The sequence below is a fragment of the Pristiophorus japonicus genome, chromosome 25, assembly GCF_044704955.1.
Source record: "Pristiophorus japonicus isolate sPriJap1 chromosome 25, sPriJap1.hap1, whole genome shotgun sequence".
NCBI lineage: Eukaryota > Metazoa > Chordata > Chondrichthyes > Pristiophoridae > Pristiophorus > Pristiophorus japonicus.
Window position 1 is genome coordinate 21,706,720 of NC_092001.1, and position 18,702 is coordinate 21,725,421.

The 18,702-nt window shown below is 43.1% G+C and overlaps 1 pseudogene; it reads right to left on the minus strand.

Annotated features, from left to right (window-relative positions):
• Positions 1–267: 267 nt before the first annotated feature.
• On the minus strand, positions 268–16,738 carry LOC139238098 (probable G-protein coupled receptor 139; annotated as a pseudogene).
• Positions 16,739–18,702: the final 1,964 nt, after the last annotated feature.

Here is an 18,702-nt window from a genome sequence, read left to right on the forward strand (position 1 = left end):
CTGGCCCATCACCTGAAGCCGAGGGCAGACAGGTTGTTAATGAGAGTGTTAATCTTCGCCCAGATCACTGAAACCTCACACGGAGCGCAATGTAGACTGTGTGTGAGTGAGCATGTTAATGTTGACCCCGATCATTGGCCCCTCACAGGGTGCCCAGTGTTCACTGTGTGTGAGTGAACGTGTTAATATTCAGCCAACGCAGTGAGAGCGACGCGATCACAAAATCAGGACTCAGGGAATCGGAGGCCGCAAAGTCCCCGCTGCTTCTCATCGTTTAATGAATTTCACAATCAAAGTAAAGGGATATTTCCCCACATTCTTCAACTACTCTTTGAACTTAGTCTGTGTCACGCAATAAATAACCGTGTTTGTACAGCAGCTCAGCAGCTGCAGCATGAATCCAAATTCCCTCACATAAACTGGCAGATATATCAGCCAAGCAGTGAACCAGCGCAATGAGCCCCACAGAGAATGCACCATATGTACCGACCATAACAGGATGAAATTCCCCGAGATAAGAAGCAGTAAAATGATGGATTTCCTGCGGCTCTCCATCTCTGGGTCTCTGGGACTCTCCACATTGCTGGGACACCGGAGTCTGCTGCGAGCTCTGCTGGATACTAAAATATATCTGATGGTGAGAGCATTGAGCAGCACTATGACCACAAATGGGACACACGGGGTGAGGATGTAATGCAGGAACTCGATTGTTCCCCAGACCTTTGATCTCATTAACCTAGATTGTGTGCTACAAAACCAGGGGTTATTAAATAGCTGATATTTATCTGACAACATAAAATACCAGAAAATATCTATTAAGCAGCTCATCACAGTCACTGTTCCCAGAACCACAGCCGCCGTTTTCTCGGTGCAATATTTAGTCTTCAGCTTCTGGCAACAAATCGCCACAAATCGGTCAAAGGTGAAAGTGACAGTGAACCAGACAGAACAGTTTGTGGCTGCATAAACCAGGACAGCGTGGATATTACACACGGGAAGGGAGAACAGGAAATAGAAATGTAGCCAATAAACAATCGGAATGTGCCTCAATATCAGGTCGAGGATAATGACCAGTAGATCCGCTGCTGCCATGGCCACCAGATAGCGAGTGACACATTTAGAGAGACCGCACTTTCCACGAGACAGGATCACAATCGTTACTACGTTCACTGAGAGGAAGGGAAATAAACAGAGAAAGTATACATCAGGCTGCGAACAAGAGCAACAGTTCAATGGAATTTGGGGTGAAAAGTGCAAATCATTATCGAAATGTACATTTTATGGCTATAAATTAAGGAAACCGCAAAGACGTTCGATAAATATATTGAGAACAAGAGGATAACTAAAGAAAGGGTCGTGCATAATACAAACCATGAGTGTAATATATGTGTGGAGGCAGAAAATGTTGGTATGGTGCTTAATCAATTCGTTGCGTCTGTTTTCAGAAAGGAACGGGAAAATGCAGATACTGCGATCAACGAGGAGTGTGAAATTCTGGATGAAGTAAACATAATGAGAGAGGACGTATTCAGAGGTTTATCAGCTTTGATAGTAGATAATTCCCCAGGCCCGGATGAATTGCATCCCAGTCTGTTGAGTGAAGTAAAAGAGGAAATAACAGACGCCTTGATCATTATTTTCCAGTCCTCTTTAGATTTGTGATTGTGCTGGAGGATTGGAGGACTGCCAATGTCCTACCCTTGTTTAAGATGGGAGAAAGAGATCGGCCGAGTAATTCTAGGCCTGTCAACCTAACCTCAGTGATGGCAAAATTATTGGATAAATCTACATTTGGAAATGCAAGGATTAATAAGGGGCAGTCAGCACGAATTTGTTAAAGGATGATCGTGCTTGACTAACTTGATTGAATTTTTGAGGCGGTAACCTAGACGGTCGATGAGGGTAGTGCATAGGATGTAGTGTACAGGACTTTAGGAAAGCTTTTGATAAAGTCCCCACATGTTAGACTGGTCATGAATGTTAAAGCCAATGGGATCCAGTTATCCAGGGCAATGTGTCCACTTGAATCAAATTATGGCTTAGAGTTATGAAGCAAAGGATTATGGTTGATGGATGTTTTTGTGACAGGAAGGATGTTTCCACTGGGGATACACAGGGCTCAGTACTGGATTCCTTGATTTAGTGGTAGACATCATTGATCTACATTTGAATATAGGGAGCATGATTTATAAGTTTGCACATGGTGTTAATATTATTCGTGTGGATGGGAATGAAGAGGAAAGTCATGGAGTGCAAGAGGATATAAATATACTTGTCTGGTGGGCAGAGCTGTGGGAAATAGAATTCCGTTCGGAGAAGTTTTAGCAGATGCATTTTGGGAGGATTTAATAGTGTTGTTGAGCAGAGGGACCTTGGAGTGTTTGTCCACAGAACCCTGAACGTATCAGGCAAAATGTAAAAGATGGTTGAGAAAGCGTACAGAATTCTTGTTTTATTGGGTGAGGCAACGAATACAAGAACAGGGAGGTTATGCTTACATTGTGTAATATTCTGGTTAGGCCACAGTTGGAATACTGCATGCAGTTCTGGGTGCCGCATTATAGGAAGGATGTGATTGCACTCCAAAGGGCACAGCTGCTCCCCTGAATTGGTAATCGCAGCTATGAGGACAGATTGCAGTGCCTTGGTCGTTTCTCATTGGAACAGAGGAGGTTGCGAGGAGACCTCACTGCGGTCTGCAACATTTCGAGGCGTCTGAATAAAGTGGGTAGCAACGGCCAATTGGTGCAGGGGTCAATTATGAGTTAAAGTGGTTGTTTGAATGTTCAGAGGGGATTTGAAGGGGGCTTCTTCACGCAGAGGGTTCTGGGTTAATGGACCGTACTGCTTGGAAAAAGTGGTGGATGCTAAAAAAATCACCACGTTTAAAATGTGCTTGGTTTTAACTTAAAGAGGCGTAACCTGCAGGATTACGGAGCAAGGGCTCTTAATTGGGAATATAATGTACAACCTGTTGTTGGCTGACGCAGAAACGATGGTAAGTACAGCAGCAAATCGAATCCGACCATTGTGATCTCCTGGCTTTATTTCCATCGCCTGGATGAGTCGGAGACGAATTATCCAAGATTTTTTTTCCCTCAGTTCGCCTACGTTTTTATTTGTTTTCTGCGCCTCCCAAGAGGTCAGATGGCTCGGCTGGGTTAGAGTGTAGAATATTTCGGTGGAATGGGCGTCGCAGTTGAATGGGGCAGATGGATGGCCTGGGTGCACTTTACCTTTCCGCCTTTGTTAATTGTTCATATGTTTATATGTAACCTTAACGGTGCTGACCAAGGGCCATGTGGCATTTTGTCGGTTGGCGTGGACACGATGTGCCGAAATGGCCGACTTCCGCTCTTTCCTTTTCTATTTTTCTTATGTTTCTTTGACATTCGATGAAATAATCTAATTATATTACCCGGGGAGTTTAATACAGGTTTATTTTAAAAATTATCAATAATACATCGTGGAATCAATAAATGAAACGGAAATAACTACAACAGGAAAGTAACAGATGTTTGATCAATGGGAGGTCAAATGACAGAACTACTTTTATCCCTGCAGACAAAAGCGTCATACCAGGTACCAGGTCAAAAAGGACCAGAACCTCTCAGAAAGTCTTCGTGTCCTGGTGTCATTCAGCATTTGGAGCGGTGCAATTTGCTTCTGTGCCCCTGGATTAGGGAGTTGGATATCGCGCTGGATTCCCGTTTGGTTAGAATATCCATTATATTTAGAAGAGAAAATGAATGCAATAGCAAAATACATAACCTTTTTTCTTGGCATGCAATGATTACTGGCAATTGTATTTAAAACTTACAGATATAATATGACAATGCTAAGATAGTGAATACGTATGCACTGTAGTTACAAATATAACAGGGCTGAGAGAAATGTGTTAAATAATTAGTTTTATGCATTTTTGTTGAAATACATCAATTGTCGCTTATAGAAAGGAAGATATTCCAAATAAAATTACAAAAAATAGGCACCGAAATAAACTAAATAGTTATCATTGATAAGGTTATGCCCGACAAAATGCATGTATTAGTATCGAGACAAGGCGAGTTATCCCTCAGGCAAAGAGTCAGCGAATGATTTAGTCAAGTATATCAACACAAATGGAAGATATTTGTCCATGTCCTTTATCACCTGTTTGATTTCACTTGTGCACAGAAAATTATTCGAGAAAATATGAATAGACTTTCGTATTCTCAATAATCCCGTTACATTTAGCTGGGATCAGTAATCATGAAACATAGCAGGAGGCGATGGAGAACTGTGCCAGACAGGCATGGCATCCACGTGTAAATTCATGACAAAGATTTGGAATAAGGCAAGAGAGATCTGTCTGAATGAACATTTTGTGAGAATGTAAATTATCCTTGAAACTGTCCATCGGAAGGAGTGCCACGAATGTAGAACTGGACAGTTTTGCAAAGTAGACACTGATTGGAAGTGAATGATTCGTGGACATTTCAGACATTAATGATCATCTGCCAGGATTTATTCCATTTAATTTATTTCCGTAACCAGTCCGATCATTAGCTGCCATTGTGTGTGTCAGTAACTATACCGAGAATTAGGTGCCATTGTATGTGCCAGTAACCATACCGTGCATTAGGTGACTGTGTGTCAGCAACTATAACGAGCATAAGGTAACAATGTGTCAGCAAGCATACCGAACTGTAGGTGATTGTGTGTCATGAAACATGCCAAACATTAATTACTGTGTATGTTAATAAGCAGACTGGACATTAGGTACTGTGTACCATTAGCCATAGGGAGCACTCGTGACAGTGTGTGTCAATAACCATACTGGGCATTAGGTGACACTGTGTGTTCGTAACCGTACCAAAAATTCGGTGACTGTGTGTCATTAACCATATCAAACATTAGGTGACAGTGTGTGTCAATAACCATACTGGGCATTAGGTGACAGTGTGTGTTAGTAACCATACTGAATATTAGGTGAAAAAAAGAGCAAATTACTGTGGATGTTGAAAATGTGAAATGAAAACAGAAAATGTTGGAAATACCCCGAAGGTCAGTCAGCACCCATGGAGAGAGTAACACAGTTACGTTTCAGGTCGATTATCTTTAGCCATCGGGTGAAAGGTCTAGTAAATCAAGACAACTTTCATTTCATCTGTTATAAACGTTCAGGGGAGAGAGAATACTGAAATTCGTTCAATAAAATTTATCGACCAATATCTTTGCCTGAGTCGAAAATAGAACATTTTAAACTTGGTAAAACGTTTCACACTCAGAATTAATAGCCAACGGCAGTGTGGATAGGATAGCGAAGGGCGAGGAGAGAAACACATTTAAGAAACATTTAGAGAATTAATAGCTGGATACAGAGATTACCAGGGACTTTCACAGCTGTGTGAAATGGGCATTGCATTGGGACTAACTGGAGATAGTGGGATTTGATGATAGCATCATAGATTTTTACATCACAGATAGATGCCATTCGGCCTACCGTGTCTGGGCTGGCTGATAAAGAGCGACCCAATCTAATCCCATTTCCAGTTGTTGGTCCATTGCATTGTAGGTTACATCACTTAAATTGCACATCCAAGTACTTTATAAATGTGCTGAAAGTTTCTGCCTGTACCACTCTTTCAGGCGTTGAGTTCAAGATCCCTATCACAATCTGAGTGAAAAAACATTTCGCCTCAGTCCCCTCAAATACTGTGACGACTGAAGTTAAATCATTAATATGCGAATATTAAAACAGAGAGGTTGTAGGATCAGGAGCAAATGTTGATCAGTGATCATGACAGTGATTGTTGAATGGTACTTGGTGCGAATTATGATGTAGACAGCGGAGTTTTGTATGATGTCTCGAATAGATGAGTTTAAATGTAACAAAGAACTGGATGAGAGTTTTTGCAGCATAAGGCCTGATATGGTGCAGAGACCAGACGAAATTAAGGAGGAGATAGTTGGCAGGTTTGATAACTCAGAGGATGTGAGGTCGGATCTCAGCTCTGGCTCAAAGAAAAGGCAGAGGTTGCGAGCTTTCAAATTCAGCCTCAGATATTGGTCACTGAGTGGGAATACATCGATAGATAGAAAATTGAGATTGTGATACGAACCAAAGGCTTACTGGCAAGCACAGTAATACAGTGAAACGTGATTTATACATCTAATTGCTGGATATAGAAACTTACCACGGACACCAAGTTCAACAAAGATGACAAGTAAATTGCAAGAACAGATATACAGTTTGCTGTGGTTTGCCGAGTTAATAGCTGGATAGAGAGACTTACCCGGAACACCAACAACAGCAAGCAGTGGATAGTAAATGTATTTAAATGCACGAAGTGCCAATTCTATCCGTGCGTGTAACGAAATTCTATTATAATGTTCATAAAGCATGTCAAACTCCCAGATGAAACTCCTGTCCATTGCTGTTACATTCCAAGTCACTGTTGTCAGATTCCAATCCATTTTTGTAATATTCCAATTTACCAGAATGCAGATTCTGGCTGCCACTCTGTGGAGTAGTGTTCTGATCCCTGTTAGTGCCGGAGGTGAAACTCTAACTGATACTATGCGATAACGCTTTGAAAGGAATTCCTTATTAATAGAAGAGGGAAACCAGGCAAAGATACATTAGGATCCATTGAGAATACCAATAATTGCAGTCACTGAACAAACAGCTTGAGTTGACCCGTGGAGACTGACATTAATTACAGTCACTGAACAAACAGCTTCACTTAACCCATTTCAATCCAACACTTTTTGTACCACAATAATGTAGCACATTTCCCCGGTGCACCATAGTGGTTATGTTACTGGACTAGTAACCCACAGCCCTGGAATAATGTTCAGGAGCCATTCGTTCAAATCCCACCATGGCAGCTGTGGAGTTTCAATATAACGAATAAAACTGAAATGAAAAGATAGTAAATTGTGTGGAGGGGACATCGCGGTACTGATTAAAGGAACTATTGCAGCTGTGAGGAGGGATGATATGCTGGAGGGACCAACAAATCAGCCCATATGAGTCGAATTGAAAAATGCAAAAGAGCGATTACACTGTTGGGCATGTATTATAGGCCGCCAAACGGTTTTGAGTGTGATAGAGGAACAAGTAATATAGGCAAATTGCTGCGAAGTCCAAAAACGACACGGTAATAACAGCAGGATATTTTATTATCCAAATTTGGACAAATAGAGTGTGAAGGGTATCGAGGGTATGGAATTCTTAAAATGCATTGAAGAGAACTGTTTCAGTCAGTATGTAACACGCACAGCACGAGGGCGGGTTGTGATGGATTTTGTTTTGGAAAAATAACCTGGGCAGGTTTAAGGGGTATTAGTGGAAGAACGCTTGGGTGCCAGTGATCATAATTCGGACAAATTTAAGTTTTCTGTGGATAAGGTCAAGGATAGGCCTGCAATAAATGTCCCAAATTGGGGAAATTATATTTTTGCTACATTAAGTGGTGATTTGGCCACAGAGGACTGGAAACTGTTATTTATGGGTAAATCAATGTCAGAACAGTGGGAGGCATTGAAGGAGGTGATCCGGAAGGCTCAGGCCAATCATGTGCCCTTAATGAAAAAGTGTGGGACAAAAATACACTCCCAAATTGCATCACCTCACAGTTCTCTGGAATAAATTCCATTTGCCACTGATCTGCCCAGCTGACCAGTAGATTCATATCCTACTGCAGCCCATGATTTCCTCTTCATTATCAACAACACAGCCAATTTTAGCATCGTCTGCAACCGTCTCAATCATTCTCCGTTTAATCAAATATAAATCGTTGGTATATACCACAAAAAGCAGCAAGGGACCCAATACTGAGCCCTGTGCGACCTCACTGGAAACGTTCTCCCACTCACAAAAGATTCCATCAAACATTATCCTTTGCTTCCTATCTCAAAGCCAATTTTGGATTCAACTTGTCACTTTACCCTGGATCCCATGTGCTATAACCTTCATGGCCAGTCTACCATGTGGGTCCATATACACTACATCGTTTGCACTACCGTCGGCGACCCTCTTGGTTACTTGCTCAAAAAATTAAATTAGGTTTGTCAAACATGAAGTTCCCTTCACAATCCTTGCTGACTGTCCATTATTAATCCTTGCCTATCCAAATGCAGACTTATCCTGTTTTTTACGATTTTTTCCAATACTTTTCCAACCACTGAGTTGAGGCTGTATATCATTTTTTTGCTTCTTAAACAAGGGAACTACGTTAGCAGTCCTCCAATCCTCTGGCACCATGCCAATATTCAAAGAGGACTAGAAAATGTTGGTCAAGGCCTCTGCGATTGCATATTTTACTTGGCTCAACAGCCTGTAATGCATTTTATCCGGGCCTTGGGAATTATCTACTTTCAAAGGTACTAAACTCCAAAACAATACCTCTCTCACCATATTTATTTCATCGAGAATATCACACTCCTCCTCGATGGCAGTGTCTGCATTAACTCTTTACTTTGTGAAAACAGATGCAGTTCATTCGTTAAAAACCCTGCCAACAACTTCCGCCTCCACACAAAATTACCCTCGTGATTTCTAATGGGCACGACAATTTCCTTAGTTACCCTCTTACTCTTTATCGTTATAGAACATCTTCGGGCTTCCCTTAATTTTAATGGCGAAGAATGTCTCATGCTCACTCTTAGCTTTCCTGATATCGTTTTTAATTTCGCCTCGTAACTTTCGATATTTCTCTAAAAATTCTAAAGTATTAAGCCGTTGCTGTGTGACATAAGCGTCCTTTTTTTTTGCTTCATCCTCACCTGTAATTCCCTAGTCATCCAGGGCGCTCTAGAATTACTTTCACAGCCTTTTTATTTAAGGCCATACTTTTGGCTCCTACCTTCCGGATATCCTTCTAGAATGCCTCACAATGTTCTGAATCCGATTTACCCACAATTAGAAGTTTCCAGTCCAGTCTGGCCAAACCAATCCTTAACTTAGCAAAATTAACTTTTCCGCAATCCAGAACTTTTATTGCAGGCCTATTCTTGTCCTTATCCATAACCAACTTGAATCACACTGAATTATGGTCTCAGTCACCCACATACTCCCCCACTAATTCCACTTCAAACTGCCCACTTTGTTTCCGCAAATCTAAATCCAAGACCGCCCACTCTCGTTTTGGACTTGCTCTATACTGACAAAAATAGTTCTCTTGAAAGCATTTCAAGAAATTGGCAGCCTCTATAGCCTTCACACTAAATTTGTCACAATCAATATTCGCATAATTAAGGTGCTCTACGATTAATACTCTGTGATTTTTAGACTTCGCAGCAATTTGTCCACATATTTGCTCCTTCTATTTCCCTCCAACTCTTTGGATGGCTATAATACACTCCCAGCTGTGTGATCGCCGATTTTTTTTCCAATTCGACCCATCTGAACTCTGTTGATGATCCGTCTAACATATCATCCCTCCTCACTGCTTTAATTGCTTATTTAATCAGTACAGCAACACCGACCTCCGTTTTCCCCACCCTCTCACTTGCCTAAAAATCCGTCAGCCAGAGATATTGATCTGCCAAACCTGACCCTCTTTCAGCCAAGTTCATGTAACGGCTATAAGGTCACACTCGCAAGAGTCTACATGTGCTCTTAGCTCATCCATCTTATTCGCAAAACTCCTTGCAGTAAATATGTACCATTCAGCACAGGAAGACATCCTTGCTTGTTAATTACGAAGCCATGTTTCCTCTTTCTTAAAGATATGCTTTCAAGATTCACGCTATCCAACTTCTGCTTTACTTACATCTCTTTTGTATTCGTTCTCAGGTTCCCATCCCCCTGCCGAGCTATTTCAAAGAGCCACACGGCTCTCGGTCAGCAGCCCTGAAGGTTACATATAAACATATGAACAATGAACAAAGGCGGTAATGTAAAGAACACCCAGGCCAACCATCTGCCCCATACAACTGCGAGGCCCATTCCACCGAAATATTCTACACTCCAACCCAAACGGAGCCATCTGATCTATTGGGACGCGCAGAAAACAAATAAAAACCCAGGCGAACTGAGGGAAAGAAAACGAGAAAAATTCGTCTCCGACCCATCCAGGCGATCGAAATAAATCCAGGAGATCACAATGGCCGGATTCGATTTGCTGCTGTACTTACCATCGTTTCTGCGTCAGTCAACAACAGGATGTACATTCTATTCCCAATTCAGAGCTCACGCTCCGTAATCCTGCAGGTTACGTCTCTTTAAGTTACAAGCGCGCACCTTTTCCAGGCAGTACAGTCCATTAAGGCAGAACCCTCTGCGTGAGGAGGCCCCCTTCAAATCCCCTCTGAACCTTCAAACAACCACTTAAACTCCTCATAATTGACCCCTCCACCAATGGAAATTTGCCGTTGCTGCCCACTTTATCCAGACCCCTCAAAATGTTGCACACCGCAGTGAGGTCTCCTCGCAACCTCCTTTGTTCCAATGAGAACAGACCAAGACTCTCCAATCTGTCCTCATAGCTGCGATTCTCAATTCACGGCAGCATCTGTGCCCTTTCGAGTGCAATCACGTTCTTCCTATAATGTGTCACCTCGAACTGCATGCAGTATTCCAGCTGTGGCCTAACCAGAATATTACACAATGTAAGCATAACCTCCCTATTCTTGTATTCGTTGCCTCACCCAATACACCAAGAATTCTGTACGCTTTCTCAACCATCTTTTCCATATTGCCTGATACGTTGAATGTTCTGTGGACAAAAACTCCAAGGTCCCTCTGCTCATCAACACTTTTCAGTCCTCCCAAAATGCATAAGCTTAAACTTCACTGAACGAAATTGTATTTGCCACTGCTGTGCCCCCCAGACCAGTATATTTATATCCTCTTGCACTCCATGACTTTCCTCTTCATTCACAACCAAACAGACAATTTTAGCACCATGTGCAAACTTATTAATTATGCTCCCTATATTCAAATGTATATAATTGATATCTACCACTAAAGCAAGGGATCCAGTACTGAGCCCTGTGTAACCCCAGTGGAAACGTCCTTCCTGTCACAAACACATCCATCAACCATAAACCTTTGCTTCCTAACTCTGAGCCAAATTTTGATTCAAATAGACACATTGCCGTGGATACCTGGATCCCATGAGCTTTAACATTGATGCCCAGTCTAACATGTGGGACGTTATTAAAAGCTTTGCTAAAGTACTGTACACTACATCGTATGCACTACACTCATCGACCGTCTAGGTTACCTCCTTAAAAAATTAAATCAAGTTAGTCAAGCACGATCATCCTTTAACAAATCCGTGCGAACTGCCCCTTATTAATCATTCTCTTTCCAGATATTGCCATCACTGAGGTTAGATTGACAGGCCTGGAATTACTCGGCTTATCACTTTCTCCCATCTTAAACAAGGGTAGCACATTAGCAGTCCTCCAATCCTCCGGCACTATGCACAAATCTAAAGAGGACGGGAAAATCATGGTCAAGGCGTTTGTTATTTCCTCTTTTACTTCACTCAACAGACTGGGATGCAATTCATCCGGGCCTGGGGAATTATCCACTATCAAAGCTGCTAAACTCCTTAAAACCTCCTCTTTCATTATGTTTACTTCATTCACAATTTCATACTCCTCGTTCATAGCAGCATCTGCATTTTCCCGTTCCTTTGAGAAAATAGACGCAACAAATTGATTAAGCACCATACCAACATTTTCCGCCTCCACACAGATTGCACTCATGGTCTGTATTATGCACTACCCTTTCTTTAGTTATCCTCTTGTTCTCAATATATTTATTGAACGTCTTTGCGGTGTCCTTAATTTGATTTCCAAAAAATGTACATTTCGATAATGATTTGCACTTTTCACCACAAATTCAATTGAACTGTTGCTCTTGCTCGCAGCCTGATGCATACTTTCTCTATTTATTTCCCTTTCTCACAGTGAACGTAGTAACGATTGTGATCCTGTCTCAGGGAAAGTGCGGTCTCTCTAAATGTGTCACTCGCTTCCTGATGGCCATTGCAGCAGCGGATCTACTGGTCATTATCCTCGTCTTGATATTGAGGCACATTCCGATTGTTTATCGGCTACATTTCTATTTCCTGTTCTCCCTCCCCGTGTGTCATATCCACGCTCTCCTAGTTTATGCAGCCATAAACTGTTACATCTGGTTCACTGTCACTTTCACTTTAACCGATTTGTGGCGATTTGTTGCAAAAAGCTGGAGACTAAATATTGCAACGGAAAAACGGCGGTTGTGGTTCTGGGAACAGTGACTGTAATGAGCTGCTTTATAGACATTTTATGGTATATTATGCTGTCAGATAACTATCAGCAATTTAATAACCCCTGGTTTTGTAGCATCAAAACTAGGTTAATGAGATCAACGGTCTGGGGAACAATCGAGTTCTTGCATTACATCCTCACTCCGTGTGTCCCATGTGTGGTCATAGTGCTCCTCAATGCTCTCACCGTCAGACACATTTTAGTGTCCAGCAGAGCACTCAGGAGAGTCCTGGGTCCTATCAATGTGAAGTGTCCCACAGACGCAGAGATGAAGATCCGCAGGAAATCAATCATTTTACTGCTTCTTATCTCGGGGAATTTCATCCTGTTATAGTCGGTACATATGGTGTATTCTCTGTGGGGCTCATTGCGCTGTTTCGATGCTTTGCTGATACATCTGCCAGTTTATGTGAGGGAATTGGGATTCATGCTGCAGCTGCTGAGCTGCTGCACAAACACGGTTATTTATTCCTTGACACAGATTAAGTTTAGAGAGCAGTTGAAGAATGTGGGGAAATATCCCTTTACTTTGATTGTGAAATTCATTCAACGATGAGAATCTGCGGAGACTTTGCAGCCTTCGACTCCGCGTGTCCTGATATTGTGAGCGAGTGGCACTCACTGCGTGCAGCCAGTGATTTGGCTGAATATTAAAATGTTCACTCACACACTGTGAACACTGGGCACCCTTAAGAGGCCAGTGATCGGGGCCAACATTAATATGCTCACTCACACACTGTCTACAATGCACTCCGCGTGAGGGTTCAGTGATCTGGGTGAATATTAACACTGTCACTCACTCCTTGTCTCCCCTCGGCTCTCGGTGAAGGACCAGTGATCCGGGTGAAGGATCACACGCTCACACACTCACACACTCTCTACACTGGGCTCCCTGTGCGGGATACGAATCTCTCTCAGGCCCCTCTGGATAGGACACTCTACCCTGCACAAACATGGACGGCCGTTACATGCTTCCTGATTCAGTGCAACTCCTGTCCACATTGTTACAGCATGGACGAGGCCCATTCGGGCAATCGAGCCCGTGCCGACTCACAACCTGTCCCAAACAACCTCGCCCTTTCTCTGTCGCCCTGCACTGTGTTTCTTTCATTTAGAAAGGTCCGGGTGAATCAACGACAGTCAACATAGATTTGTTAAGGGCAGGTCGAGTCAGAATTATATTTTTGAATTTTTTGAGGATGTAATAAGAACTCTCGATGAGGGCAGTGCGTTTGCTGTAGTGTATATGGAGTTTTGCAAGGCTTCTGATAAGGTGTCACATAGAAGATTGTTTACGAAAGTAAAAGACCATCCAGGGCAAAGTGGCAAGTAGGATCCAAAAAATGCTCAGTGCCAGGAAGCAAATGGTAAAGGTTGTTTCGTGTTTTTTGCCTGAAAGTCTATTTGCAGCGTAGTTCCGCCATGCTCAAATATTATGTCGCTTGCTTTTTGTGTTAAAAGATTTAGAGTTGAATGTAGGGGGTATTAATCAGAAGTTTGCACATTGTACTATAATCGGCTGTGCGGTTGATAATAAAGAAGAAAGCTGTGGACTGCAGGGAGATATCAACGAATTGGCCAGGTGTACAGAACAGATGCCAATTGAATTCAATGCGGAGAATTGTGAGGTAATGCATTTGAGGAGGGCTAACAAGGCAAGTGAATTCGCGTTAAATGGTAAGGTACTGAAAAGTGCAGAGGAACAAAGGGACCTTGGAGTGCTTGTCCACAGGCCCCTGAAGATCGTATGCCATGAGATGCGACGGTAAAAATGCATTTGTTACACTGACGTTTGTTAGCCAAGGCATAGAAGACAAGAGCAGCGAGGTTATGTTTGAACTGTATAAAACACTATTTAGGCCACAACAAGAGTATTGCCTGAAGTTCTGGTCTCCATATTAATGGAAAGATGTGATTGCACTAGAGAGGGTACAGAAGAAGATTTACAAGAGCAATGCTTGGATTAGACAAGTTTGGCCATGAGGGGAGTTTTGATTGGTTGCGTTTGAATTCATTAGAACAGAGGAGGCAGAGGAGAGACGTTATTGAGGCGTATCAAATTGTTCCCGCAAAAGTTTGTCAACATCCTCTGCCTGCTCCAGGAAGGCATGGAAGCCGGGATTCTGACCAACGGACCATCACAGACCCAACCCACGTCCGGACCGGGGTCAAGCAGTGCTGCGTCATCGCGCCAACGCTCTTCTCGATCTTGCTTGCTGCAATTCTCCATCTCACACTCAACAAGCTCACCACAGTAGTGGAAATTGATTCCAGGACCATTAGGTACCTGTTTAACCTTCGACATCTCTAGGACAGTAAAAAGACATTCCCAACCAATGTCCTCGAACTACAATATGCGAATGACACTTGCGTCAATGCACATTCAGAGACTGAAGTGTCAACAACCAAGCGGCATCGATTTATGTAACTGGGGGGATATTTAGAAGGGGTAGGTGAGGAAATGTCTTCACCCAGAGGAAGGTGGGGGTCTGGAACTAACTGCCAGACAGGGTGATAGAGGCAGAAACACAAACCACATTAAAAAAAGTTATTGGATGTACTCTTGGAGTACTCTAAGTTACAGGGCTATGGAGCAAGAGCTGCAATGTGGGATTAGGCTCGATAGCTTTTTGGCGGTGGCGCGGAACGATGGGCCAAAACGGCCTCCTTCCGTGCTGTAAATTTCTGTGTTTCTATGATTATCCGACTCCCTTTTGAGTCTGCCTCCACCACCCTTTCAGACAGTGCATTCCAATCGCCGTATATAACTTTGGTTCCTTTGCCAATAACCTTAAATCTGTGTTCATTGCTTGTCGACCATTCCGCCATTTCTCTCTATCTACTCTATCTGAATAGCTCGTGAATTTGCAGATCGCTATCAAATCTGCTCTCAATCTTCTCTGCTCCAAAGCGAGCAACCCCTGCTTCTCCCGACTATTTACATTACTGAAGTCCTTCATTCCTGGAAACATTCTCGCAAAAGCTTCACTGAACCCTCTCTACCATTTTCACATCCTATCCAAAATGCGATGTCCCGAATTGGACACAGTACTCCAGTTGGGGCAGAACCAGTGTTTAATGCAGCTTCATCATAGTTACCACATTTTGCATCATATAACTATATTTATGAAGCCCAAGATCCCATGAACATTTTAACCCTTTTCCCAACTGCCCTCTGCATCCATATCCAATCAATAATATATATCAAGAAAAGCAGTGGTCCTAGAACCAGCCCCTGGCGAACACCACTGTTTACCTTCGTCCAATCCGAAAAACAACCGTTGACCACGACGATCTGTTTCCTGTCACTAGGGCAATTTAATATCCAAGATGTCACTGTCCCTTTCATTCCATGGGATGCAAACTTGTTGGCAAGTCTATTATTTGTCATGTTGTCAAAATAGCTTTTGGAAATCCATGTAATGATCAAAAAACTTCTCCTGCACACACGTTAGAAAGTCTGCCTCTCTCTGCCTTTTACACTATTACACTCCGAGTCTATATTAGGCTCGTTGAAGTGCACCGTTTCTACTTCCCTCGAGTTCTTGCTCCTCTCTGTATGGCTCTGTTAAATTACTCCTCCATATCTTTCCCAAAATTTGAAGGTCTATATAATACACCTTGTAGTTTAATGTCAACTCTATTATTTCTCAACTCTAGCCATATAAATTCTGTGCTTGACCCATCAAGGATATCCTCCGTCTCCAACACTATAACATTCTCCTTATTCAATAATGCCACACCACAGCCTCTCTTTCCTTCCCTATGTTTTCTGTAATATAAGCAGGAATATTTACTCGCCACTCCTGTCCATTGTGCCAGGTCTCAGTTATTGCCACTATATCACATTCCCATACGTCTATTTGTGCCTGCAGCTAATTTGCCTTGTTTCCTACACTTCGTGCATTCACATACATACACTGTAACCGCATCTTGGACTGTACATGTATTCCCTCTTAGATTTACCCAAACTAACACTATACTATTTTAGTGCACTCAGCCTCTCCTAATACTTTGAGCACCCCCCGCCCCCGTTCTAATGTTACATCCTTGTGCCCATCACCCTTCCAGATTAGTTCAATCCCTCACCAACATTACTAGCAAACCTTCCTGTTGAGGTGCAACCCTTCCGTCTTTACAGATCCCACCTCCCCCAGAAAAGATCCCAAGGCCTCAGGAAACTAAAGCCCAGCCCCTTGCACCAACCCTCCTGTCACGCATGAATCTCCTGTATCCTGCCATTTGTGTACTCATTCGAGCATGGAGCCTGAAGTAATGGACAGGTTATTACCTTAGAGGGCGTGCTCTTTAAACTCTCTATTAGCTCCCTAAAATCTACTTGCAGGACCTCATCCCTCTTTGTTTCTTTATCGTTGGTACTGATGTGGACGAGGAGCTCTGATTGTTCATCCTCCCCTCTCGGAATGTCCTGCAACTGCTCGCAACCTTCCTGAATCGGGAAACCTGGGAGGCTACATGCCATCCTGGAATCACGTCGACAGTCGCAAAAACGACTGTTTTCTCCCCTGACTATAGAATCGACTGCCATTATTGCTCTTCCATTCTTCTTCCTCCCCCCTATACAGCTGAGCCAGCCATAGTGTCGTGCACATGGATCTGTTTGCATTCCGCAGCGTCCCTAGCGCCCTCACCAGTAGTCAGAACAGAATACTGGTTGGAGAGTGCGATTCATTCATGGGACTCTTACAATACCTGTTTGGTCCTCTTTGTCTCTCTGGCGGTCACCCATTCCCTCTCTGGCTGAATTCTCTTAAGCTGCGGGGTAATCACCTCGATAAACATGCTATTCAAGTAGCTCTCAGCCTCAAAAATGCACCGCAGCGACGCCAGCGGCTACACAGGCACCGAAGATCAGATCTCGCGGCCCTGCAGCTGACGATAATTGCTGTACATGTGTTTGCCCCGGACGCGGGACGCGCCCAATATTTTCCACTGGAATGAGATGTCCTGCCCTGCATCTATTTAATTGAGTAAGAATTGAGTTAAAAGAAGTGACCATAAAACTTTGAAAAACATTCACCTGCTATGGACCGATCAGTTTCATCCCATCTGCCGAGCGCACTTTGGGTATATCACTCTGAAGTCAAACTTTGAACTTCTGCATGTGATGAGATGCTCGCAAATCCGTTTTAGTTCCCCATCTCGCCGCCTCAGCATTCGAACATGCCGCGCTGTTTATTCCATCTCTGGTCCTGCTCCCGCCCATGCCCCTTCTGCTCTCGGTCCTCCCGTGGTCTTCCTCCCACCTCGCAATTCGTCGAGTTCTTTCCACCTTTGTCAAACAAAACCTATCTTTCACAAATCAATGCTGGCACTCTTTGACCAACTGAAAATATTCTAGTTGTTCAGAAATCCTATCCTTAATTGTAGACTCTAGCACTTGCCCGACAACAGATAGTATTTAAACATAGTAAATAGGTTCAGGATTAGGCCAATCGGCCCTTCGAGCCTGCACCGGCATTCAATGAGTTAATGGTTTAGTGCTATAAAATTCCCTGGTTTCCATCTCACACCAGTTTTAATAGCAGATTGACTTGAACAAGGTACCAATCTGAAGGGATGGTCCCCAAATTGCGATAACTTTGGTTAAATAAGAGACACAGCGAGAGAGAGACAGAGACTGAGAGAGAGATTGAAGAAAGGTGAGAGGGCGAGAAGATGGAAAGGAGATGGAGAGAGAGAGAGAGAGAGAGAGAGAGAGAGAGAGAGAGAGAGAGAGAGAATGCGAGAGAGGCAAAGAGAGATGGTCGGAGAGGAAGAGAGCTGATGGGAGGGAGAGGGAGAGGCAACGAGAGAGAGAGATTGTGAGGGAGAGATGGAGCAAATGTGCAGAAGGAACTTTAATTTATATCTAACCAATGCTGTACCTGGCATGGATGTGTTTGATGAAGAAGTGTACATAAAGACACATAAGAACATAAAGATTAGGAGCAGGCCTACTCAAGCCTGGTCCACCATTCAATAAGGTCATGGTTGATAATCGACCTCAACTCCACTTTCGCGCCCGATTCCATTATCCATCGATTGCACTCGACTCCAAAAACCAACAATCTCGGCCTTGAATATATTCAGAGATTCAGCATCCACAGCGCTCTGGGGCAGAGAATTACAAAGATTCACAACCCTCCGAATGAAGAAATTCCTTCACATGTCTGCCTTAATTGGCCGACCACTAATCCTGAGTCTGTGACTTCTCGATATAGGCATTACAGCCAGGGGAAACAACCTTTCAGCATGTGCCCTTTAAATCCCCGACAGAAAATACTGTTTAACTGAGACCACCTCTCATTCTTCTAAACTCCAGAGAATACAGTCCAACTTTAATCGTCTCTCTTCATAAGGAAGCCCTCTCATCCCAGGAATCAAACTGGTGAACCTCCGGTTTGACGCCTCCAAGGGATGTATATCCTTCCTTAGATAATTTGA